Below are 9,096 nucleotides of genomic sequence, written 5' to 3'. Positions count from 1 at the left end.
CCGAGGACGGAGAATCACTTGAGCTCAGGAGTTCAAGACCAGTCTGGACAATATGGTGGAAACCTGTATCTATAACAACAACAAAAATATAAAAATTAGCTAGGTGTAGAGGCACACCTCATGAGTAGTCCCAGCTACTCATGAGGCTGAGTTGGGAGAACTGCTTGAACCCAGGAGTTCCAGCCTGGGCAACATAGTGAGACCTCCATCTCTACAAAAAAAATTAGCTGGGCATGGTGGGGTGCACCTATAGTCCCAGCTACTCAAGAGGCTGAGGTGGGAGGATCGCTTGAGCCAGGGAGGTCAAGGCTGCCAAGAGCTATGATCACATCACTGCATTCCAGCCTGGGTGACAGACCCTGTCTCAAAAAAAAAAAAATTGCATTTCTTTGATGGCTAAATAACATTCCATTTTATATAGATAATATATTTTGTTTATCCATTCATCAGCTGATGGACATATGAGTTGTCTCTACCTTTAGACTATTGTGAATAATGCTGCTATGAACATTGGCATACAAATATCTGAGTCCCTGTCTTCAGTTATTTTGTATATTCTAATCTTTTTTTTTCTTTTTTTGAGATGGAGTCTCACTCTGTCTTCCAGGCTAGAGTGCAATGGTGTGATCTCAGCTCACTGCAATCTCCACCTCCCTGGTTTAAGTGAGTCTCCCTGCCTCAGCCTCCTGAGTAGCTGGGATTACAGGCACCCACCACCACACCTGGCTAATTTTTTTATTTTTAGTAGAGATGGGGTTTCACCATGTTGGCCAGGCTGGTCTTGAACTCCTGACCTCAGGTGATCTGCCTACCTCGGCCTCCCAAACTGCCGGGGTTACAAGTGTGAGCCACCACGCCTGGCCCTAATAACTTTTCAATTCCTCACAGTCATGAAGTGACAGCAAAGGATTACCAGACACTTAAGACTTAAGGAAAGCATATATATATATATAAGATATATATATATCTCCCCTAAGATATATATATATATATCTCCCTTAAGATATATATATATATATATATATCTCCCTTAAGATATATATATATATATATATATCTCCCCTAAGAAAGATACAAAGAAGATATTGTCTAGGAAATAAGAATACTATGATCTAAAAAAGAATTTTCACAAAACAGAAAAATGAACAATCCAAAGAAAATAAATGTATAAGAGCAAAAATTAAAAGCTCAATAAAGTGTTAAAAGGTTGAGGAAAATCACCCAGAAAATAAAATAAAAAGTAAGACAAACAGATGAAAAACAGGAGGGGAAAGAGAAAAAGTAGAGAAACTGAAGATGAGAGCTAGCATCTGAAGAAACAGGAGCTCTGCGGATAACAGAAAAACAGAAAACAATAAGAACAGAAAATCATCATAAAATTAACATTGATAACAGAAAACAAATTATTATTATACACCAGAAAATGTCCCAGAGCTGGTGCATATGGGAAACGGCTCACTGAGTCTACAGCATGAAGGCTGAAAGGATGTCCACGCCAAGGCACCTCACCGTGAAACTTAGGAGCTCTGAGAACAAGCAGAAGATCCTGCTGGCTTCCCGAGAGAGGAGAACAAAATTACTGATAAAGGGTCAGGGGTCAGGGTGACTTCTGACTTCTCCCCAGCAACTCTGGAAACTGGAAGACAATGGAGCAATGTCTTCAAAATTCTTAGGGGCAATGACTTCCAACCTAGAAATCTCTACTATTATTAAAGTCACTTGTACTCCATGCAGCCAAATGTGATATTTCACTGGAGCCACTTTTCTAATACTTCAGTCATTCCCATATTACCATCAGGATTTTTGCCATAACCACAGAGCCCTTGCTTTTTTTTGTTTTGTTTTGTTGTTTTTTGAGACAGGGTCTCGCTCTGTCACCCAGACCGGAGTGCAGTGGCACGATCTCAGCTCACTGCAGCTTCTGCCCCTGGACTCAAGCGATCCTCCCACCTCAGCCTTCCAAGCAGCTGGGACTGCCAGTGAGTGCCACCATGCCTGGCTATTTTTTTGTATTTTTAGTAGAGATGGGGTTTCACCATCTTGTCCAGGCTGGTCTTGAAGTCCTGAGCTCAAGTGATCCACCTGTCTCAGCCTCCCAAAGTGCTGAGATTACAAGTGTGAGTCACTGTGCCCAGCCTATTATTTTTAAATACTTTTTTCTTAAATTGAGTCACTGTTTTTAATTAAATAAATTATGGAGTTTATTATGGAAAATCAGCTATTATTTGTGATCAATAAGAAGTAACTGAAAAGATAAAGTGAAAAAATAAATAAATAAAACAATGATCTCAAGCTCCTGGTGGCCCCTGTTGCTTCCCAAAACTCCGAGCTCACAGCCTGCTTTCTCTGTATTATGCAGGAAGATTAGCAAGGATAAGAGAGGTGTTAAAGACCAGCACTGCCTGATATGCCTTTTGATGTCATCAAAAAGATGGAATGAGATTTGAAAGGACCAATTGTGTGAGTCAACGTTACATAATGCTGCCTCAGTGCACCACCTACACCCCCACACCCCCGGTCATTCCACCAGCTCCTTGGCTTGGAAACTCTGCACTGTAAGGACACACAGAGGCCATGTCCTACTCTCTAATGAGTCTTAGGGATAACAGGGTGGCCTGTGCCTGTGTAGAGAAAAGCACTAGGCAGCTTGAGACCTCACCAGGCCAACAGCTAAGACCAGACAGGAACACTAAACCCTGTTTTGCTTTTTTAAACCTGCCCATCTCTGCTCTTCAAAGTTGGGCAGGTTTAAAACCTTAAATCTTTCTGCAGAAGGGCAGGTTTCCTCTTGTGGGCCCAAACTGGGGCTTACTTTAATCCCCATTTGCATCTCCAAGTTTACGTCCGTCATCTCAGTATGCCATCCCACAGTGTGGCCTCTGCAGGCCCTCTCCCTGCAGGGTTGGGTTACACGTAAATGGTAGCTTCATGGCCCTAGCAACATTTGTGGTTTTCTTCTGTGTTAACACAACCCCTGTGGCTGGCCTCCAGAAACCAAAGACTTGCTAGACCCTGACCGAGATGTGCAACTTCATAAATATTAATCCTGCTCTGAGTATATTCTCTGGTGAGACTAAGCCAGGTGTTAGACTTGAAGACTCTCTGTTGCTTGCACTGTGTGCCCTCCATGACTCACTCCAACAATGATACTGGTAAGAGCAAATTCTGGTGGCCAGGAGGCCAAGGAGGGCTTCTAGGAGATGTGGTCATGTTAAGACAACAAGAAACCAAAAAATTATTCCTGGCCTCATAATAATAACCGCCTCGGCTAAAGATTTAACTTGGAGTCCTAAAAGGGGGTTGTCTTAGGCCTCTGTAATTTGGATTTTCTTTTTCTGTTGGAGAAAAATGTTGGAGAACCCCAGGGCTCGTACTTAGATAATCTCTAATCTTTTCTATTTACTCTCTCTCCCTTGTCACCTCATCCAGTCTCATGGTTTAAATAACATCTACATGCCAGTGGTGCCCAAACTTATATCTTTATACCTGAACCTCTCACCTAAAATCCAGATTTAAATATTCGCCTGTTTAGTTGATATCTCCAGTTGGCATTTCAATAAACATCTCAAACTTGACATGTCCCAACCTGAGCTCCTGACCTTCCCCACAAACCCTTTTTCTCTTCCAGTCTTTCCATCTCCATAAATGGCTACTCCTTATTTGCATGTATTTGCTCAGGCCAAAACCCCGGCAACCATCCTTGACTTTTTCTCTCACACCACCCCATCTGATCCAGTAGCAAATCCTATCAGTTCTACCTCCGAAATGCATCTAGAAACGTACCCTTCTCACCAGCCCACCGCCACCACCCTGATCCATTGCAGCCACCTCTATTTCTGCCCTTGCCCCATTTGGTCTCTTTCAATATAGCAGCCAGGGGGACACTGTAAGTTAGACCTTGTCACTCTCTGGCTTCTATGTGACCTGTTCTTTGTTGCCTCTATGCCAACTTTTCCCACTGCTCGTTTCCTTTCTCTCGTGGCTCCAGCCACACAGCTTCCTGTTTGTGAACCAAGCCAGGCATGCTCCCACCTCAGGGCCTTTGCACCTGCCGTTCCCTCTTCCTGGAATGCTCTTCCCCCAGAGAGTCACATACTGGCTCCCTCACTTCCTTCAGGCCTTTACTCAAAGGTGATACATCAGTAAAGCCTTCTCTTGCCACATGTATGGGCTGAATTGCTGAATTCTGTCCCCTCCTCCAAACTCATATGTTGAAGTCCTAACCTCCAGTGCTGCAGAAAGTCACTGTATTTAGAGACAGGGTCTTTAAAGAGGTAATTAAAGTTAATTACCTTAATTAATGAGGTCATATGGGTGGGCCCTACTCCAATATGGCTGGCGTCCCTAAAAGAAGAGATCATTAGCACCAGACAGGCCTAAAGAAAGACCATGAGAAGACAGCCATCTACAAGCCAAGGAGAAAAATCTCAAAAGAGTCTGACCCTGTCTATACCTTGATTTCACATTCTGGCCTCTATAATTGTGAGCCAATGAATTTTTGTTTGTTTGTTTTGTTTTTTGAGATGGAATTTTGCTCTTGTTGCCCAGGCTGGAATGCAATGGCGTGATCTCGGTTCATTGCAACCTCCGCCTCCCAGGTTCAAGCGATTTTCCTGCCTTAGCCTCCCGAGTGACTGGGATTACAGGCATGTGTCACCATGCCTAATTTTGTATTTTTAGTAGAGACGGGGTCTCTCCATGTCAGTCAGGCTGGTCTCGAACTCCTGACCTCAAGTGATCTTCCCACCTTGGCATCCCAAAGTGCTGGGATTACAGCATGAGCCACTAAGCCCAGTGAATATTTTTTGATTTTTGTTTTTTAAGATGGAATTTCGCTCTTGTTGCCCGGGCTGGAGTGCAATAGCACGATCTCCGCTCACTGCAACCTCCACCTCCCAGGTTCAAGCAATTCTCCTGCCTCAGCCTCCCTAGTAGCTGGGACTACAGGCACGTGCCACCATGCCCAGCTAATTTTTGTATTTTTAGTAGAGACGGGATTTTACCATGTTGACCAGCCTGATCTCAAACTCCTGACCTCAGGTGATCCACCTGCCTCGGCCTCCCAAAGTGCTGGGATTACAGGCATGAGCCACCTCGCACCTGGCAATGAATTTCTGTTGTTTCAGCCACCAGTCTGTGGTATTTTGTCATGGAAACATGAACAGACTAATCCACCACCCCACATGTAATTTCAAATGCCCTTACAACATTTTATATTCCTCTTCCCTGCTTTATTTTTTCTCTCCAGCATTTGTCTATCTTATTTTATTTATTTTTGTTCTGCCACCTAGACTGGAGTGCAGTTGCATGATTATAGCTTACTGCAGCCTCCACCATCTGGGCTCAAGTGATCCTCCTGCCTCAGCCTCCTGAGTAGCTGGGACTACAGGTGCATGCCACCAGACATGGCTAATTTTTAAAAATAAAAATGTGTAGAGATAGGGTTTTGCAGTGTTACCCAGGTTGGTCTCAAACTTCTGGGCTCAAATGATCCTCCCACCTCAGCCTCCCAAAGTGCAGGGATTGCAGAGGTGAGCCACCGCACCAGGCCCTGTCATTTTTAATATACTATCACCTTTTCTTAATTAGTATATTTTATGTTTTTGCCATTAGAATATGGTAACTCCAGGAAAGTGGAGATTTTTGCCTGTTTATTTCACTGCTGCATCCCCCAAATTCGAGCAGAGCCTGGCACCTAGCAGGCATTCTGATAAATGTATTATCATTGCTCCCTGCACCCTGTGCCCGTAAGCTTGTGTTTGCCATGTGCACACGTGTCTAGGCAGTGCTGGGCACCTTGGCCATGCATCATGCAAGGTGGGATAAACTTCACTTTCTAGAAGATGGGCCTTTTAGACTGAACATTAAAGTAGAGGACAGCAATGGCTTGGTGGGGAGGATGAGGCACATTTCATGCAAATAATTATTGACATAGAAATAACAGCTTGGGCTCTGGATTCTGATGGGAACAGGTAACATCGATTGAGAGTTTGCTCCAATGTGCCATATGCTGGACTGCCATACACGACATTCTCTCATTTAATCCTCCCAATCACCTAATGTGGGAAATACTACTACTACTACTACTACTACTACTACTACTACTATTCCCTTTTACACAGAAAGAGCCAGGCTCAGCAAGAAAAGGTAAATAACAAATCCAAGGTCACATATCTAAGAAATAGCCAAGTCAAATATTAAACTGGAGCTCATTTGGGATCAAAGCCACTGTGCCTAACCACTACTCCAGAAAGATGAAACTTATCAAGGGGTCTTATCACAATCTGGGATAGTCAGACCCCTCCCTCCTTGGGCTGTCCTGGGGTATCCTGCTCTGATGAACTCTTTTGTTCTTCCCAACCCAGTAAGGAGAATTTGACTTCAACTCTGGGAACTGTGGCCTCCCATTCTCTCTTCCTCCCCAGCCTCTACTCTGAGCTCCAAGGCCAGGTGGCAGTGTTGATGCTGCCCATCCTCATCCACCAGCAGGCAAGGGCTGGGGCACCCTGGCCCTGAAGTCTAGAGCTGCCATCATGTCCCAAGAGTGTGCCAAGCACTCTGGGCCAATACCCAGGCCTGTGGAGTCTGGCTGGGGACCAGGAATAAATGCATTTATGGGACTTCACAGTGGCTCTAGGGGAGAAGGCCCCTGCAGTCACTTTGAAACAGTGTTTGGTTGGCTAAACCCAAGTGTCATCATGAGGGCTGCCAGTCATCAAAACAAAGGCAGCTTTTCAGAGCTAGTGAGATCTGTCATTTGACGCCTCCTGTGTGCTGGTCAACGGTGAGAAGGAGCTGTGGCTCACTGCAGGAAGCAATGCAGGAGCACCAAATGTGCATCATCTCCGCTGACTCCTACAATTTAAAAGGAACTATGGTTTGGCGAGCGTCTATGATGTGCCTACAGTTTGGTGAGGGTCTATGATGTGCCTGCACTTTTTCCGCACTCTTCATCTTCAGAACCATGTGAGGTCGGTATTGATAGTCTCACTTTGCAAATGAGAAAACGCTGGCTCAGAGAGTTGCACATGGCAAGACTCAGCTTCAGCCTGAGTCTGTTTCCTAAGCTCAGAAATGAACCTCCCGCTACACAAAGGGGCCTTATGGGAAGAGAAGAGTTATTTAATTCCGGGAGAAATGCATATCTCAGAAAGGTACAGTTGACTCTTGAACAGCATGGGTTTGAACTATGCAGGTCCATTTTATATATGCTGATTTCTTTCAATAAACATATTAGAAACATTTTTGGAGATTTGTGACAATGTTTTAAAACTGGCAAATGAACCATGTAGCCTAGAAACATCAAAAAATTAAGAAAAAGTTAAATATGTCATGAATATATATATAAAATATATGTAGATATTAGTCGGTTTTATCATTTACTACCATAAAATATATATAATCTATTATAAAAAGTAAAAATTATCAAAACATATGTATACACTTACATACTGTACATGGTGTACTTTGCAGTCAAGAGAAATGTAAACAAATGTAAAGATGCAGTAGTTTTTCCTTTTTTTTTTTCTTTTAAAAACAGAGATGAGGTCTCCCTATGTTGCCCAGTCTGGTCTTGAACTCCTGAGCTCAAGAGATCCTCCTGCCTCAGCCTCCTGAAGTGCTGTGTTAAATCATAATTGCATAAAATTCGCTGTGGTACATACTATACTACTGTAATAATTTTGTAGCCACTTTCTTTGTTGCTGTTGCAGTGAGCTCCAGTGCTGTGAATCTCTGCTTAAAACACCATATGACATTCACCTGTAATCCCGGCACTTTGAAAGGCCGAGGTGGGAGGATCAACTGAGCAGCCTGGGCAACATAGGGAGACCTCATCTCTACAAAAAATAAAAATAAATTAGCCAGGTGTGGTGGTGCATGCCTGGGGTCCCAGCCACTACTCAGGTGGTTGAGGTGGGAGGATTGCTTGAGCCAGAGAAGTTGAGGCTGCAGTGAGTGGTGATCGCACCACTGCACTCCAGCCTGGGTGACAGAGCGAGACCCTCTCTCTAAAAAAAAAAAACCACCATGTGACACTCATCATCTCCATGTGAGCAGTTCCTTCCATCAGTAGATTGCTGATCACAGGCTACAGTGATCTTATGTTACTCTCACGTATTTTTCATCATGTTTAGTGCAATCTCATAAACCTTGAATAACACGATGGGACCCATATGGAGTGCCACTACTGATGCTGGAAATGCTCCCAAGAAGCAGAAAAAAGTCATGACATTACAAGAAAAAGTTGCATTGTTTGATATGCACTATAGATTGAGGTCTGAGGTCTGCAGCTGCAGTTGCCACCACTTCAGATAGAGGATGTATCGTGTAAACAGACCATGTAAACTTACAGAGTTGATAAATACAGTTCAGTACTGTAAACGTATTTTCTCTTCCTTACGATTTTCTAATAACAATCTATTTTCTTTAGCTTACTTTGCTGTCAGAATACAGTATATGATGCATATAACATACAAAATATCTGTTAATCGACCGTTTATGTTATCTGTAAGGCTTCCAGCCAACAGTAGGCTATTAGTAGTTAAGTTTTGGGGGCATCAGAAGTTGTATGTGGATTTTCAACTGTGCAGGGGTTAGCAGCCCTAACCCCGCATTGTTCAAGGTTCAACTGTAATGTGTTTCAAACCAGACATGTCCTCAGTGCAATCCAAGTTACCAAAATAGCAATAACAACAAGTTTCCTACCTAGAAAAAAGGAGTTTATGTTGGCGAGCTGTGACTCAGAGCAGAAGACTGGCTGGGTTGGGGGTGCAGAGGTGGAGCCCTGCCATCGTGTCAAGAAAACTTTCCTACCTAGAAAGCTGCTTCTATTTTCTTCCCTGCACTCAACAGGTCTTTTTGTTTTGTTTTGTTTTGTTTTGCTTTTGTTTTTGTTTTTAAAGCTGTTTAAGACCTTTATGACTGCAAAAGTTGATGCAAAGTTCTGATGTTAGAACAACCTTTGTTCTGTCGAGGAATTGGGGAAACTGGTGCCTAACTGCTGTAGTTGCTGGTAGGATTTGGATCAGTTATAGGAACGAACACACCTGGAGGAGATCGGAAGCAGTTGCCAAAGTTGGACTTTCCCTATGTCAT

This window comes from Symphalangus syndactylus, chromosome 6 (genome assembly GCF_028878055.3).
Source record: "Symphalangus syndactylus isolate Jambi chromosome 6, NHGRI_mSymSyn1-v2.1_pri, whole genome shotgun sequence".
NCBI classification, from domain to species: domain Eukaryota; kingdom Metazoa; phylum Chordata; class Mammalia; order Primates; family Hylobatidae; genus Symphalangus; species Symphalangus syndactylus.
The sequence above is the reverse complement of the archived record's forward strand: the minus strand, read 5'-3'. Positions refer to the sequence as shown.